The sequence below is a fragment of the Prionailurus bengalensis genome, chromosome E1, assembly GCF_016509475.1.
Source record: "Prionailurus bengalensis isolate Pbe53 chromosome E1, Fcat_Pben_1.1_paternal_pri, whole genome shotgun sequence".
In the NCBI taxonomy this organism is placed as follows: domain Eukaryota; kingdom Metazoa; phylum Chordata; class Mammalia; order Carnivora; family Felidae; genus Prionailurus; species Prionailurus bengalensis.
In genome coordinates, this window is record NC_057347.1 from 27,134,523 (window position 1) to 27,152,917 (window position 18,395).

Here is an 18,395-nt window from a genome sequence, read left to right on the forward strand (position 1 = left end):
TCCAAATATTTGCAGTCATTTCCCATGGTTTAGGACAGGAATTACAGGAAGGGACTGTTCAATTGGTTTAGGTTGGAACCGCTTGAATCAGGGAAGAGGGTGAGAGCATACTTACTGAGGAGATTATATTCTGTAGAGGAGAGGTAATTGCTATGAGAGCCAGATTTCTGGAGTTTAATATTAGCTTTACCACTTACTTAGTAACATTGGTAATTTATTAATCTGTCTGTGGCTCAGTTTGCATATTTCCTAAAGATAGGGATAAGAGGGGCACCTGGGTGGCTCAGTCAGTTAAGCATCTGACTTTTAATTTCAGCTCAAGACATGATCTCAGGGTCATGAGATGGAGCCCTGAGTCGAGATTTTCTCCCTCCATCTCCTGCTGTCTTTTCCCAGCTTGCGTGCACATGTGCGTATACTCTCTCAAAAAAATTTTTTTTAAATTAAAATAGGGATAAGGATAGTATTAATCTCTTAGCGTTGTTTACTGAATTAACAAGTTAATACTCATGAAGCTCTTTAAAAAAAATTTTTTTTAATGTTTATTCATATTTGAGAGAGACAGAGCACGAGTAGGGGAGGAGCAAGAGAGAGACACCGAATCCGAAGCAGCCTCCAGGCTCTGAGCTGTCAGCACAGAGCTCCACACAGTGCTGGAACTCACAAACCACGAGATCATGACCTAAACTGAAGTCAGATAATTAAACGACCGAGCCACCCCAGGCGTCCCACTCATGAAACTCTTAAAAGAGAACATGGCACATAGAAAACCTATGATAAATGTTTACTTTGATTATATACAAAATTAAGTATAAATGGATATATTAATGATCAATTAACTAATAAAAGGCAAAACTGGTTTGTTTCTCTTCCTGTAGCTCTCAGAAACTTTTAGACTTTTTGATCAGAATAAAGATATGCCTCAGAAATGCAACAATACAGAGGACACATTGATCTTATTAATATCTTCCATTTGTGTGCACAGGTTTTTATTTATGATAATTTCACTTTCTTTTAAAAAAATTTTTTTTAATGTTTGTTTGAGAGCGAGAGAGTGTGTGAGCAGGCGAGGGGTAGAGAGAGAGGGAGACACAGAATCCGAAGCAGGCTCCAAGCTGTCAGCACGGAACCCAACGTGGGGCTCAAACTCAAGAACGCTGAGATCATGACATGAGCCGAAGTCGGACACTTAACCGACTGAGCCACCCAGGCTCCCCGATAATTTCACTTTCTTTGAACTTGCAAAGATTTTCATATGGGTCCCAACACTGAGAGAAGTGGTAAGCTTCTTGGTATTAAAAAAATCTAATGTTAGTAGGAACATGAAGATATGAAAAATTGAACTGTCTCTGGGGGTCATATTGTATGGGGTTCTGTGCTAAAAACTAAACTGGTTCCTATGCATTCCTTTGAGCTAGTCTGGGAAATGTATTTTCTAGAACTAAAGCTCTGATAAGTTACAAGAGTTTCAACTTCGATTTATTTAGGGAGACATAAAAAAGGATACGCATGACTCTGAAATATTAAATGTAGCTGTAGGAGCTCTAAAAAATCTCATTGGTTGAAATTAATTGAGTTCTCAATAAGTAAAATTTATTTATTAAAAATTTAGGAATTAATATATTTAGTAAAGGAAAACAGTTTATTATTATATAAAGGTCTCATTATATTGGATAAGATAGGTCTTTTCATAATTAGCAGCATTTCTTACATGCTAATGATAATGAGTAATTTAGAGGTCAAGAAAAATGAACACATTTGTTCCTCTAATCTATTTAAAGTATTTTTAAAATTTATTTTCTTTTATTTATGTTTTTTAAACATAATGTTTAAACATTATGTTTTTTTAATGTTTATTTATTTTTGAAGGAGAGAAAGAGAGAGAGAGAGAGAGAGAGAGACAGAACATGAGTGGGGGAGGGGCAGAGAGAGGGAGATACAGAATCCAAAGCAGGCTCCAGGCTCTGAGCTGTTAGCACAGAGCCCGACATACCTGACAAGGAGCTGGAACCCACAAGCCCCAAGATCATGACCTGAGCCGAAACCAAGAGTCAGATGTTCAGCCGACTGAGCCAGAGCCAACTCTGTCAGCACAGTGCCTGCTTTTGGTATTCTCTCTCTCCCTGTCTCTCTGCCCCTTCCCTTCTCTCTCTGTCTCTCACAAAATAAATACACATTTAAAAAAATAGGGAAGAATGGAATAAAAGAAGTGAAAATATGTGTGTGAACCAAGAAAAGAAGTATATAAAGAGCAAAAAGTGAAGAGAAATGAAGAGATAGAAAACTGACAGAAAGATAAAGGGTATAGTACTTCATTTTGATGTGTAAGCCAAGGAGAAAATTATAGGGGTTTTGAAAGTTTCCCTACCAGTGGAGAAGGGGGCAAAAGAGTTCTATTACTTTATTATTTTTTTTAATGTTTTTTTTCAACGTTTATTTATTTTTGGGACAGAGAGAGACAGAGCATGAACGGGGGAGGGGCAGAGAGAGAGGGAGACACAGAATCGGAAACAGGCTCCAGGCTCCGAGCCATCAGCCCAGAGCCTGACGCGGGGCTCGAACTCACGGACCGCGAGATCATGACCTGGCTGAAGTCGGACGCTTAACCGACTGCGCCACCCAGGCGCCCCCTATTACTTTAAAGGTACAGTTCTTTCCTTTATTATAAAAGTATTCCATGTTGGGGCACCTGGGTGGCTCAGTCAGTTAAGCGTCCGACTTCATCTCAGGTCACGATCTCACGGTTCACGAGTTCGAGTCCTGCATCAGGCTCTGTGCTGACAGCTTAGAGCCTGGAACCCACTTCAGATTCTGTGTCTCCCTCTCTCTCTGCCCCTCCCCTGCTCACTCTCTGTCTCTCAAAAATAAATGTTGAAAAAAATTTTGTTTTAAAATATTCTGTGTTCATTGCAAATTTTCAGAAAATACAGAAAACAAAATTTTTTCAGCTAAAACCCAGCCATTTCACAGGCATCAATTTGCATAGGAATGTTTTTAAGATTCAGGAGGATGTAGGCAATGAGAGCAGAGTGATCAAGACGGTCTGCCAGGCAAAAGCCACTGATAATACTATTGTCAAATAAACTTGGGTTTGTAAGCTTGCAGCAAGGGAGAATGCACACTTGAACACCTGGGGGTGTCTAGGTTAAGAACCAGTGGGGAGGGTCTTGTTAGGATTTGGACTTACACTGATTGATTTGGGGAGAAGTGAGGGTTTGTTTTAGATTGTGTTCTGTCAAGACGCAGGGACAATTCCATGATTGGATATCTAAATTTTACCTAGAGGGCTGGAGTCACTCACATAGCTAGAACAGGGGAGTATTTGCTTATTTTCCTGGCTGCTTAACGTCCTCATTCTGCCCGTGTTCAGATATGATTATTACTGTATTTTTCCTACCATAGTCACAGAAGTGACCTTGTCTAATTATTGTTACTCTGTTTATCTTCAGTGGGGGAACACCATAGCCAGCTATGTGCTGCCAGCTAAAAACTGTCAGGGACCTTTTTTTCACTTTCTTAATCAGTTATTAAGCTTGGATTCAGACTTGTGCTCAAGTTTCCGCATGGAACTCTATGAAACCCAGGTGACAAAGCGTGACCAAAAGTATGGAAGAGGAATACCCCTGTTTCTGTATAGTTGCCATGCAGCACTTGGAGAGTTTTCCATTTTAGAAATGCTATGGGCCTGATGACTGCATCCTCTCCCGGGCTAGGGTCAAAGGTAAGAGGGAACTGCTGCCCTCCAGTGGCTTCCCAAGTAATTACACCAGTGACTGTACCCAAACTCATAGGGAGACTTCCTGAGAACTTGTAAGAAGGAATACCTCAAGTGGGCCAGAGGAGAAGGAGGATAGATATGCCTAGAAACAAGAGGCAGGAAAATTTCAGATATTACTGGTTTTCAAAAAGAATTTTTAATTTTTATTTATTTTTGAGAGAGAGAGAGACGGAGCATGAGCGGGAGAGGGGCAGAGAGAGGGAGACACAGAAATGGAAGCAGGCTCCAGGCTCTGAGCTGTCAGCATAGAGCCCGACAAGGGGCTCAAACTCACGAGCCAGGAGATCATGACCTGAGCCGAAGTTGGATACTTAACCGACTGAGCCACCCAGGAGTCCCCAGATATTACTGTTAATGTGACCCTGTCAGTACTCTCAGCTTGGCGAGACCTGGAAAAATACGGGCGACATGGATTGTAGGTTTTCAATGAGAACATATTTTAATGTTTATTTATTTTTATTTATTTATTTTGAGGGAGAGAGAGGGAGAGAGAGAGAGAGAGGGAGAGAGAGAGAGAGAGAGAGAGAGCAGCGGCGGGGCAGAGAGAAAAGGAGACAGAATCCCAAGCAGGCTCCACACTGCCAGTGCAGAGCCCAATGTGGGTCTTAAACTCGTGAACCGTGAGATCACGACCTGAGCCAAGATGAAGAGGCAGACGGTTAACCAACTGAGCCACCCAGGCACCCCAGAACATATTTTATAAACACAGAAGGTATATGTTTAAGATTAAGAATTTAAACATTTATGTTGGACTGAGAAAGGACCATGCAACCTAGAAATGCAGAATAATTAAAGGTGAGGGGTTAAAAAACATTTTAATATCAAGAATTATATAATAAAGTTTATATAAATAAGGTTGAAATTTTACTAAAGGTGGGAAGGATATTGAGAAATTGGAATCCTTGCACATTGCTGGCAGGAATGTAAGATGGTACAGCTCTATGGGAAATAGTATGGCAATTCCTCAAAACGTTAAACATAGAATTACCATATGATACAGCAACTTCACATAGGTATATACACAAAAGAATCAAAAGTAGGGCCTGGAACAGATATTTGTACATCCACATTCATAGCAGCATTTTTTCATAGTAGCCAAAAGGTAGAAACAACAATCAACAAGTAAGTGGATATGGTATGTCCATACATATTCAGCCTTAAAAAGGAAGGAAATTCTGACACATGCTACACAACATGGATGAAACTTGATGGCATTATGCTAATGCAATAAGCCAGACAGAAAGAAAATATTGTATGATTCTATTTATAGGGGGTACCTAGAATAGGCAAATTCATAGACAGAAAGTATAAAATGGGTTACCAGGGACTAAGGAGGAGTGGTGAATGGAGAGTTATAATTTAATGGGTACAGAGTTTTGGTTTGGGATGATGAAAAAGCTCTGTAAATACATAGTGGTAATGGTTACACAACACTGTGATGTATGTACTGCCACTGAATTATACACTTAAAAATGGTTAAAATGGTAAATTTTATGTCACATATATTTTATCAGTATATAAAACTTATGTAAATAAAATGAATTCATTATTTTATCTTTAAAGAAATATGAAATGTTCCATTTGTGTACTTAAAAAAAATTGTTGGACTTTATTGACTGATTTTTATTACACAAAGGATATATTTTAAGAGTATTGGTATTATATACTTTAAGGTTATAATTTCATGGCCTTAAGCATAAATTCTTTGGATATGTCCCATGACCAGATGACATTAAATTGAAAGCTCCAGGTTTCCCACCCATCTTTTAGAGAAATAGCATTTTAAGGATTTTCTGCTATGTTTTTATTTACCAGGTACTTCTTGGTATAGAGGGTAAACTTAAAGATACTGTAAATTAGCTGTTCCCAACTAAATTAATAGTTTGGCTTGATTCATGATTACTATATTTAACTTTGATTACAATTAGAGAAAATAAAAGTGATTCTAAATAGAAGTCTACATAAAAGTATATTAAAAATTGGTTCCCCAAGTAGCCCCAGAGAAAATAATATATCTTGCTGCTATTGGGATTTGCAGTTTTTTAAACATAAGGAAAAGAGTGTATTATAGCAAGAGGAACTGTGAAGCTGCCCAAAGACTTCAGATCAGGAGATCTGAGTTCAAATTTACTTGGCCTTGTGTGAGTCTAACTGTACCCAGCACGGTGCCTGGAAACACAGTAGGTGGGCAGTAAATATGTAATGAATAAGTGGATGATAGATAAATGAATGTCACTTCTTCTCTCTGAATCTCAGTTTTCTCATCTGAAAAAGGAGGGAGTTGGACAAGATGAGTAGGTCTCAGCTCTGGTTGTACATTAGAATCACCTGCAGAGCTTTTAAAACTCCTGATACTGGCAGCCTTAAAGAGGAATGAATTCTAACAGGTGCTACAACACAGATGCACCTTGAAGGCAATTACGCTACGTGAGCTAAGCCAGTCACAAAAACAAAACAAAACAAAAATTGTATGATTCCATTTACATGAAGTACCTACCATAGTCAAATTGATCAAGACAGAGAGTAGGATGGTGGTTAAAGAGGAGAAAGAGGGAACAGGAAGTTATTTTTTAATAGGTATAGTTTCTGTTTGGGAAGATGAAAAATTTCGGGAGGTCGATTGTGATGATGGCTGCATGACATTGTGAGTGTACTTAATACTACTGAACTATACACTTTCAAATGGTTAAGAGGGTGAATTTTATGTTTTGTATATTTTAATATACATACACACAAATACTGATGTTGGGCCCCTTGCCAGATGAATTGAGTCAGACTGGGTGGGGTCTGGGGGCAAAGGAATGGGGCCTGAGTAAGGGCTTTTTATTAAAAAGCTTCTCAGGTAATTCCAATGCAAGTCAAGAACTCCTCACCCAGATGATGTCTGAGATTGTGTTTTACTTCAACCACCCATAATTCTAAGCAAGATGACCCAACAAGAGAAAATGAAGACTTCTAGCTAACATTCTTCTCCAATTTCACAAACATAAATAACTGCTTCCTTGGATAAATTGCCTGAATCCAAATTGCTAATGGAGTTACACTAAATCTTTTCTAAATTATTTTTTCTCTGTTTAATAGTTTTACTTCTTTTCCTTCTTTTCATAAAACTTCACTGGGCAGATGTACAATTCTCCACTCAATGAAAATTCGTATAAATAACAATAGATTCTAATATAAATTGTTCTTATAAAGAACACATATGTCCACATTGAGCAAGATACTGCTTTTTCAAAGCCAATTTTTTTCTTTTTTTTTAATTTTTTTTTTAACATTTATTTATTTTTGAGACAGAGAGAGACAAAGCATGAACGGGGGAGGGGCAGAGAGAGAGGGAGACACAGAACCGGAAGCAGGCTCCAGGCTCTGAGCCATCAGCCCAGAGCCTGACGCGGGGCTTGAACTCACGGACCGCGAGATCATGACCTGAGCCGAAGTCGGACACTCAACCGACTGAGCCACCCAGGCGCCCCCAAAGCCAATTTTTTTCTAAAACCTGACATTTTCTGTTTTAGTTGTCACAAATATCCAAATAAGTTTTTAATCCAAGGCTTTATTTTAAAGTAATTATTGTAGAATACCTTTTTAGATAAAATCATTTAAAAATAATAGATTTGTAAACATTAAAAGCAATTAGAAAGTTTTCAACAATGAAAACTTAAAGTGACAGAGGAAAAGGAAAACATGGGTTACTTTTCTAAAAACCTAATTGTTTTGTAAAAGAAGGATTGTTTTACAATATTTCATTGTCTTGATGCAATAATCACAGGATATTGGGCCAGACTACAATATCAGAGCTAAAGCAAATTAAAGATGAAGTGGAAAATATTTTTAAATGCTTCCCATCTAAAATGAGAGAATTGATGCATGTGAAATAAAAAGTAATTGCTTTTGATTCTAGATTTTTATGTATTTTTACATATAAATCTTCTAATGAGTTTCGAGTGAAAATTGTTCTTAACCAAACAACAACCTTAAGTGAGTTAAACTTCTAAATTTTTTGTTTTTGTTTTTGTTTTTTAAATAGACTGCACACCTAGCATGGAGCCCAATGTGGAGCTTAAAGTCACAACCCTGAGATCAAGAACTGAGCTGAGATCAAGAGTTAGATGATCGAGACGCCCCAAGTGAGTTAAACTTCTAGAATTCAGTTATTTTTTTTTTACCTTTCTTTCCTTTAGAACTTCTGAAATGTCCTCTTTAAAACATATATGATAACATTATATATCTCACTGAGACATGTAGCTTAAATGTGCTGTATACCAACTGTAGCTATTTAATTACTGAACTAATTTCACACTAACAGAGCAGGATATTTTTTATGCTTTTAAACCACATCAGATAGTGGCTTCTGAGTTGTTGAGACAAGGCATTTATTCTTTAATTCAATTCAGAGTAGTCAAAAGTCCTGATAATAATATGTATGTTTTTAAAAGAGGGAACACAGTATTCTCTCCCTCTCTCTCTTTCTTCCATTCAAAAAACACTAAGCATGGGGCACCTGGGTGCCTCAGTTGGTTAAGTCTCTGACTACGGCTCAGGTTATGATCTCACAGTTCATGAGCTCAAGCCCTGTCTGGCTCTGTGCTGACAGCTCAGAGCCTAGAGCCTGCTTTGGTTCTGTGTCTCCCTCTCTCTCTGCCCCTCCTCCACTCATACTCTGTGTCTCTCTCTTGCTCTCAAAAATAAATAGACATGGGGCGCCTGGGTGCTCAGTCGGTTAAGCGTCCAACTTCAACTCAGGTTATGATCTCGCGGTCCGTGAGTTTGAGCCCCGCGTTGGGCTCTGGGCTGATGGCTCAGAGCCTGGAGCCTGCTTCGGATTCTGTGTCTCCCTCTGTCTCTGCCCTTCCCCCGTTCATGCTCTGTCTCTCTCTGTCTCAAAAATAAATCAACGTTAAAAAATAAATAAATAAATAAATAGACACTAAAAACAAACAAACAAAAAAACCACTAAGGACTTATTATGTGCCTTGCTCATTCCTATGGATACAAAAACAATAAATCACATTCCTTGCCTTCAGAGAATAATTCACAATTAAGTGGAGGAGGCAGACAAATAAGCATATAATATGGAATAATAAACATAAAATATACATATGCCTTATGTTAGACACACAGTATATTAAGGAAGGCCACAGGAGAGGGGCCATGAACTAAGGAGAGAGGAAGGAAAGAAGGCAGTGGAGCAGGGGACATCTGAGCATGTAATATTCCTTTGAATTAATTTATATGGAGAGAGCTCCTTATATTTTGTAAGTAAATACACATTTTTTAAAGTATTTAAATGTCCTAAATTCTTCACATGGCATTCCAGAATCTTCATAATCTGACCACCAACTTTCTCCCCAGCCTAACATTTGCTATTTCCTTTTGCATCTTTTGTGCTCCAGTGGCGTCTAATTGCTATTCTAAATAGGTCAGTGTTGGCTCACACTTTCACACTTTGGAGCACGAGGGTCCCCTTGCTGGAGAATGAAATGGCTCCTGTCCCTACACTCTTATTTAGCTATCACGTCCTCTGTGAAGCCACCCTTAACTCTCCAGCCTGGGTAGACACCTGACCTTTGACCACTAGAAACATTTGGGCACACACCTAAAGTTTCCTGAATAGAAGACTCATCTACAGTGTTTATTAAAAAGCATATTCCAGGACCTCGGAACTTCCATGGAAAAAGCTTGGTGATCTGTTTATTTAACAAGTCACCCAGGGAATTCTCATTTGCAGAAAAGTTTTGGAAACATTACTCTATATTATAGCGCTTCTCATATTACCATTATTTGAATGATTCGTCTTTCAATAGCCTGCAAACTGCATTTGTTCATTATTAGATTCCCAGTCCCAAAACAGTGCACAACTCATGGAAGGGAGCAAATCATGAATAAATGAGAAAATCTAATTAAAAATGTTTAATCTACTCTATTTCTTGTAAGAGTCCTAAAAACATTAAGAAAGCAGTTTTCTGACTTCTGCATTCTCTTATTCCATGATAACTATGCTTTAGTCTTGGTTAAGTTGCTCTAAAAGGTGTTTGTGCTTCTTAGTGCCTCAGCTAGCCACTTATTTCCCATTATCCAGGTCTTACTTACCAAGGTCTTACTATGCTGGGATTAAGCCTCAGTTTTCTGTGAATGAAGTGAGAATGTTAATAGTGCCTATGTCATAGGTATTTTCATGAGAAGTAAATGGAATAATATATGTAACACTTAGCACAATGTCTAATATTAAGAAAGTGCTAAATAAATGAGGTAATAATAACAAAGACCAGTTAGGTTTTTTTTAAAGCTTATTTATTTGGGGTGCCTGGGTGGCTTAGTTGGTTAAGCGTCAGACTTTGGTCCAGGTCATGATCTCATGGTCCATGAGTCCAAGCCCCTCATCGGGCTCTGTGCTGACAGCTCAGAGCCTGGAGCTTGCTTCAGATTCTGTATGTGTGCCCCCTCTCAAAAATAAATAAACACTGGGGCACCTGGGTGTTTCAGTCGGTTGAGCATCTGACTTCAGCTCAGGTCATGATCTCATGGTTCATGGGTTCAAACCCCACATCAGGCTCTGTGTGGACAACTCAGAGCCTGGATCCTACTTCGGATTATTCTGTGTCTCCCTCTCTCTCTGCTCTCCCCTGCTCATGCTCTCTCTCTCTCAAAAATAAATAAACATTAAAATTTTTTTCTTAAATAAATACATAAACATTAAAAAAATTTTTTTTAAGGGGCGCCTGAGTGGCTCTGTGGGTAAGCGTCTGACTCTTGCTTTCAGTTCAGGTCATAATCTCACAGCTTGTGAGTTCGAGCCCATGTAGGGCTCTGTGCTGACAGCACAGAGCCTGCTTGGGATTCTCTGTCTCCTCTCTCCCTTCCTTTCCCCTGCTTGCTCTCTCTCTCTCAAAAAATAAATAAATAAACCTTAAATTTTTTTTTTTGAGAGAGAGAGAGAGAGAGAGAGAGAGAGAATCCCAAGCAGACTCTGCTCTGTCAGCACAAAGCCTGATGTGGGGCTCGAACTCACAAACTATGAGATCATGACCCAAGTGGAAATCAAGAGTCCAACGCTCAACAGACTGAGCCACTCGGCACCCCCAAGACCAGTTAGATGTAGTGATTATGCCTCTGTGAAGTCCAAGTACAAGTAAGGAATCTATAATGTGATGCTTTGAGCCATTTCCTTGAGGGGTACACTTTAAGACTTTAAAATCCCTTTTCCAGTTGTCTCATTTCAAAATCCTTTCTGATCCAGCCTCTCTTCCCCTATTGTTGTAATAACCCACATGTCATGGCAAAAGATAATTTTATGAAGACAGCTATAAGAGTGGCATACTAATATGAACTTTGTCCCTTTTTGGAAGTCTGTCCTTGGAGGTTTTCTCTAAATATTTGTCTTTCAAATTCTTAGGATCTTATAATGTCTAGTACCTGGGCATGAGACCTGATTTCCAAAGGATCAGAACTTTAATTACCATCTTGCCATCCCCCTCCCCCAAGATGTCCAGTTTTAATACATCAATACCAACGTGTTATTGATTATGGTTATCTATTAAGGGTATGATGATAGCCAAATATTCTGGGTCCAAGGAGACAGCAGGTTATCACCTGTTTACTGTTTAATAGATAAAGAAATGCAAAATGACAGAAGGCTATGCTGTTGCCTAATCCTGGAAAACAAAAGAAAAGAAATATTAACCCAAGAGATTTGGCTACATGCCCAGGGTGCTTAAGTGATAATCCAGAATAATTCTCAACTCCAAGTAATTATCCCATCCCCTTTTAAACCTCCTCACTCAGCACATTTTTCCCCTGCTAAAGGCCAATCTCCTTTAAAATATAATCTTTACCTACTTTAAACCTACCAGATCCTTGAGGAGCTTCCTAGTTAACCTTTTGAGGTTAACACTTTGATCTCGACAAATTTGTAGTTTTTCCAAGCCTTGATATATGCTCCACTGAACTCTGGTGCTTTCTCTAAGGTTCAGATCAGGGTAATCTACAGGAAGGTGTAGGTGTAGGGAAAGTGGTCTCACCAAAGTCTACCCGTCCTAGAACTAGAGGGTATTATGCTAAGTGAAATAAATCAGACTGGAAAAGACAAATATCATGATTTCATTTATACGTGGAATCTAAAACACAAAACAGGGACACCTGGGTGGTTCAGTCAGTTAAGCCTCCAACTTCAGCTCAGGTCAAGATCTTGCAGTTTGTGAGTTTGAACCTCACGTCAGGCTCTGTGCTGGCAGCTCGGAGCCAGGAACCTGCTTCAGATTCTGTGTCTCCCTCTCTCTCTGACCCTCTCCTGCTCTCTCTTTCTCTCTCTCTCTCAACAATAAATAAATATTTAAAAAATTTTAAACAAAACAAATGAATAAACAACCAAACAAAAAGCAGAACCAGACCTATAAACAAACTGATGGTTTATTTATAACAAACTGATGGTTGCCAGAGGGGAGGGAGGTGGGAGAATGGGTAAAATGGGTGAAAGGGAGTGGAAGATCTAGGCTTCAGTTACGTAATGAATAAGTCACAGGAATAGAAGGTATATCATAGGAAATACAGTCAGTGGTATTGTAAGATGACAGATACCTACACTTGTGGTGAGCATAGCATAATGTATAGAGTTGTGGTTTAAAAACTTTTTTAATTCCAGTAGAGTTAACATACAGCGTTCTATTAGTTTTGGGCATACAATATAGTGATTTAACAATTCCATACATCACCCAGTGCTCATCATAACAAGTGCGCTCCTTAATGCCCATCCCCATCCACCTTCCTCGGGTAACCATCAGTTTGTTCTCCATAGTTATGAGTCTGTTTCTTGGTTTGTCTCTCTCCCATTTGTTTTGTTGATTAAATCCCACATGTGAGTGAAATCATGTAGTATTTGTCTTTCTCTGATTTATTTCTCTTAGCATTATACTCTCTCTAGCTTCATCCATGTCATTACAAATGGTAAGATTTCTTTTTTTTGTGTGTGTGGCTGAATGATATTCCATTGTGTCTGTATATACCACATCTTCTTTATGCATTCATCTATGAAAGGGCACTTGGGCAGCTTCCATAATTTGGCTATTGTCAATAATGTATAGTCTTGTTGAATCACTATGTTGCACACCTGAAACTAATGTAACATTGTGTGTCAGCTACACTCAAATTAAAAACAAACTTAAAAAAAAATCTATCCATCCTAGATCTATAACGTAATGAGACTTGAACTACAGAATGAATAATAAGACACGATGTACTAAAAAAGGAAAAAAAAAAAAGCCCTTTGCACAGTGAAGGAAAGCATCAACAAAACAAAAAGGCAACCTATTAAATTGGAGAAGACATTCGCAAATGATATATCTAATAATGGGTTAATATCCAAAATACATAAAGAACCTATATAACTAAATACAAAAATAACAAATAATCCAATTAAAAATGGGCAAAGAAACTGAATAGATACTTTTACAAAGAAGACATATAGATAGCCAACAGACACATAAAAAATGCTTAACATCGCTAATCATCAGGGAAATGCAAATCAAAACCACAGTAAGATATCACCTTACATCTGTCAGAATAGCTAAAATAAGAAACACAAGAAATAACAAGTTTTGACGAGGATGTAGAGAAAAAGGAACTCTTGTGCACTGTTGGTGGGAATGCAACTGGTACAGCCACTGTGGAAAACAGTATGAAGTTTCCTCAAAAAAGTTAATAATAGAACTACCATATAATCCAGTAATTCCACTATTGGGTATTTACCCAAAGAAAATGAAAACACTAATTCGAAAAGATATGTGTACACTTTATGTATTGAAGCATTATTTAGAATAGCCAAGATATGGAAGCAACCCAGTTGTCCATGGATAGATGAATGGATAAAGATGATGTGGTATTAAGAAGGAAAAGGAGAAGAGAAAGGACGAGGAGGAGTGGGGGGGAGATGGAGGGAAAGGAGAAGTAGAAGTATACATATACAATGGAATACTACTTAGCCATAAAAAAGAATGACATCTTGGCATTAGGAACAACATTATTAGACCTAAGTGAGATAAGTCAGTCAGAGAAAGGCAACATGATTTCGGTCATATGTGGAATTTAAGAAACAAAACAAATGAATTAACAAAGAAAAAGACACAAACAGTTCCTAAATACAGAGAACAAAACTGGTTGCCAGAGGGGAAGTGGGAGGGGGGATGGGTGAGAAATAAAGAGGATTAAAAGTACATGTGCGCTTACACACACACACACACACACACACCCCACACACCTCAAAGCTAATGTATTTTAATGTGAAACAACCATAATAGCAACATGAATCTGAATGTGTTATGGCCCTTATTTCACTTTGAGATGCACTCAAGTACCTTTAGTTGGAAATGCAACTTACTTTTCTTTTTCCGACTCACTTCTCAAATCAATGACACCATGTCAAATGATTTATTTATCTGGAATACATTTGCATGCCACTGTGTGGTCTGGCCATCTTTTCCAGATTTATAAAGCATTTATTGAGTACCTACTACGTTCTGGGTACATTCTCAAACATGCCTTATTTTTGTTCAGCTTATTTTATGGATAAGGAAACAAAACCTTGGTGAGGTTAAATCTCTTGCCAAATTTTCAACATAATTCAAAATCTAGTGCTACACAATCACTTCCTCTACCAAAATATAAAATGCAAGATATTTTTTGTAAAAGAGATTGAGAAATATTTTTTTCTTATTTTTCACAATTTTTTCATTCAGGAAATTTTTATTCAACACTTACCATATACCAGACACTTTTCTAGATACTAGGAATGCATTCATGAACAAAACAATGATGCAAAGCTTATATCTAAATGGGAGGAGACTGAAAATGATCATGTCAGTTGTCAGTATGTAAGACGGCAGTAAGTGCTAAAATAGCTCCACATTGCCCAGTAATAAAATTCCTGCCCTCGTTTTTCTTGTCCTAGAAATCAACACCTTTTGTAATTTTTACATGGCCAATCACTTCCTCCTTAAAGAATTTTTTTCACTATATACAAAATCAACTACCTCAACGGTTGTTCCTTCTCAGTGTTCTTTACTGGTTCCTCTTCATTTCTCTGACCTCTAAATACGGAAGTGTTGCAGGATTCAGCCCTCCTATCTCTTCTTGGTCTATATTCATGTTTTATTCTGTCTCACAGCTTTAAATACCATCTATGCACCGATGACTCCCCAACATATATCTCTATTCTAGACCTCTCCCCTAAATGTGTGAGTGTCAGATCTTGGCTGTCTGATAGAGATCTCAGGCTTAACAGAAAATGACTGCAATTTTATCACAAACTTCCAGTCGCTCAGGCCACAGACCTTGGAGTCATCCTTGACTCCTTTCTTTCTCCTATCCCCACATCCAGTTAGTGAGCAAATCCTGTCTGGTCTACCCCATATCAGTCCATTTCTCTCTGATTTCACTGGACACCCTGCCCTGGCCACCATCAACTCTCATCTATATTATTGCAGTTTCCTAACTGGATTCCTTGCTCCTACCTTTGCCCCTTCCATTCAATGATCCAATTAATTCTTTTAAAATAAAAGTTAGGCTGTGTCACTATTTTTCTTAAAACCCGCCAATGGATTCACATGCCACGTTAAGTAAAACTTCAAAGCTCAAATGGCTGTCAAGGGCCTCGATGGTTTCAACCTGCTATTTCTCTGACATCATATTCTATTCTCACCTCCTTCCTTGCCATATTGCCAACACTTCGGCCTCATTGCTCTGCAAACATACGTCCACCTCAGAGCCTTTGAACTTGCTGCTCCTTCTTCCTGGAAACTTCCTACTGATTATCTCATGGCTCTTTCCCCTAACATACCTTAAGTCTCTACTCAAAGTCACCGTAGCAGTGAGTCCTTCCCTGAGTATCCTACAACATATCCTTCCTCTTACCCAGCTTTATTTTTTTCCCCACAAAACTAGTCACCAACTGATATACAATGTTTGCATATTTCCTTTTTTCCTTCTTCTTTTCTTTACCCTAGAATATAAGTTCTGAATATAAGTTGTAGGCCGACAAGGAGATGCCTATTTTGTTCACTGCTATATTTCTACACTGAAACAATGTCTGACACACAGCCAATACTGATTGGATGAATGACTATCAGGAGGCAGTTATTTTCAAGTGATGAAAATCCAAGCCTAAATTATCTAAAAAGACAAAAAAGAAGGTGAGGCGCCTGGGTGGCTCAGTCAGTTAAGCGTCCAACTCTTGATTTCGGCTCAGGTCATAATCTCACCATTCATGAGTTGGAGGCCCTCATCGGGGCTGGCAGTGCAGAACCTGATTGGGATTCTCTCCCTCTGCCCTTCCCCTCTCTCTCAACATATAAATAAATAAATAAATAAATAAATACCAAAAAAGAAGGTATTGGCTTAAGTAGCTAAAAAGTCTGGGAATATACTGGTTTCAGGCACATCTGGAGTCAGGGGGTTAAACGATGGTATCAGGACCACAGCTCTCTGGATGTCTCTGATCTTCCTATCTCTCTGCTGGCTTTATTTCCAGGCATACATTCCTTTCATGGTAGGAAGATGGTGACCAGTAGTGGCAGGTTAATGTCCTTATAGCTCCAAGGACAAAAAGAAACTTCCCATTCCCAACAATCTAAAGTCCTGACATGCACTGGCCTGGATTGCTCACATGTTCCCCACAAAAGAATCACTGTGGCTGAGAATGCAACACTTCAGTTAACCAGGTGCCAGTCATATGGCCCCTCCCAGAGCTGAGGGTGGAGCCAACAGTACAAACTCCAGATTTAATAATTTGTATTGCAGAGCTTCAAACATGTTTTAGTGCTCAGCTGAGTCCATCCCTGGTGTGTGAAACTTGGGACCATGACACATGGGATGGGCCATCTGGCACATGCCCCTATTTTGATGCACTGGGCTCCTCTGAACCCTGAGAGACTGCAGAGGTGCCCCCTCTCTATTAAAGCTAGCGGTCAGGTGTGAAAAGACACCAGAGAAGGCTCAACCTCACAAGGCAACAGGGATCCCCATCAGCATCTGCCTCAGCTCCTCTCCTGGATTCTAGATCAACAACTACATTAAGTGGCAGCATAATTGAGCTGGGTCTGAAAAAGGAGGAAAGGGACTATTCCCAAATGGAGCTGTAAAAATGAGCCAGCATGTTCCAGTAGGAGCCTGAGAGTACTCGTGGGATGAAATTTTGAGGGTGCTTGATCAAGGGAGCCAGAACCTAACACTGGAAAAAGTACAGTTTATTGGAATCTCATATCTCTACCCTCCCAGGATATGGGATTTAATATTGAGCAAGAACCCCAGGGGATGGTGCAAATTCACTGCTAGGGCAGCTCTTAGAAACATGGAGAAAGTGATGGTCCACTCTGAATGAAGTCAAAACATCTGAATTGCTCTGACAGATGGTAGAGGAAAGAATCAAGAAAGCGAGAGAAGTAAACACATTGGAATAGATATCTTGTGAGGCCGGATGACCTACCAAAGGATACTACATGTATGTATATTACATATACCCAGACAATGCTACATTTGTCAAAGCTATCAGGAATATGCTAGTGAGAGAGGCACCAGCATCAGTTAAAGTTTCAGTGGTGGCTAGGGTTACCAGTAGGAGAGACTGTCATAGGGCTTGGCCCACTGACAAAAATGGGCCTGATGGGGCCCTGAAGCAGTAGAGACTAGGGGGCAGCACCTAACTACCATAAGCCAAGGCGGGGATCCCACAGTTATTGCCATGGCCAGCAAAGTGGAATGGCAGCCAAGGGGGCTTGACTCAAAGAAAGCTGTGGAGATGGTTAATAGAATCCTAAGGGGCAAAATAGGCAGCTAATGTGGGTATTGCTTAACATACATCATCCAAAGAAAGCAGGGATGGAGAGAACAAGGCTGAGAGCAGTTGCCCAATAAAAAGCCATGATTGGGGCATCTGGGTGGCTCAGTTGGTTGACTGGGCGACTCTTGATTTTGGCTCAGGTCATGATCTTGCCGTTCGTGAGATCATGCCCCACATGGGGCTCTGTATTGACAGAAATGATCCTGCTTGGGATTATCTCTCTTCTCTCTCTCTCTCTCGTCTCTCAAAATGAATAAATAAACTTAAAAAAAAAAGTCATGATTGGGGAACCAGCAAGAACTCCACTTGAACTACAAGTTATGGCTCCTGCCTGGACATTTTTAATCCCTGTGTCCACGGATGAGCAAGCAAGACTCACCATCTTGGCAAAAGTAATTGGCTGTTACAAAATGGCGGGAAGGAGGAATATGTATGGGACTCAGGTGATCCACTGAGTGCTTTATATAGTATCTCCTTGCCCAACTAAGAATGTATAGGGACAAGTACAGCAACCAAAGCCTGAGAAAGGTATGGTCACCAGTGGCTCAGACCCATCAGAAATGAAGGTTGTGTTTCACCACCAGGTAAGTCACTGAGACCAATAGAGATAATAGATAAGGGCAAATAAATTTAGAATAGATAGTGGAGAAGGGAGAGAATTAGTACCACTTGTGGCCCCAAGGCCACTGCAGTGACAAGGACTATAGTTCATCCTACTAACCTCCCTCTTCTAAGTTTCTCTGCAAGAAGAAAGACCCACCACAGTCCTGGAGGAGCTGATCCCCAAATGTG

At 39.3% G+C, this 18,395-nt stretch overlaps 1 long non-coding RNA gene across 1 annotated transcript in view; it reads left to right on the forward strand.

Moving 5' to 3' along the window:
* The first annotated feature begins 7,857 nt into the window (after positions 1-7,857).
* LOC122485306 overlaps positions 7,858-18,395 on the forward strand; it is a 20,791-nt gene continuing 10,253 nt past the window's right edge. The window contains exon 1 of the long non-coding RNA XR_006297836.1: positions 7,858-7,905. This is a non-coding gene — a long non-coding RNA (uncharacterized LOC122485306). The remainder of the gene's footprint in view (positions 7,906-18,395) is intronic.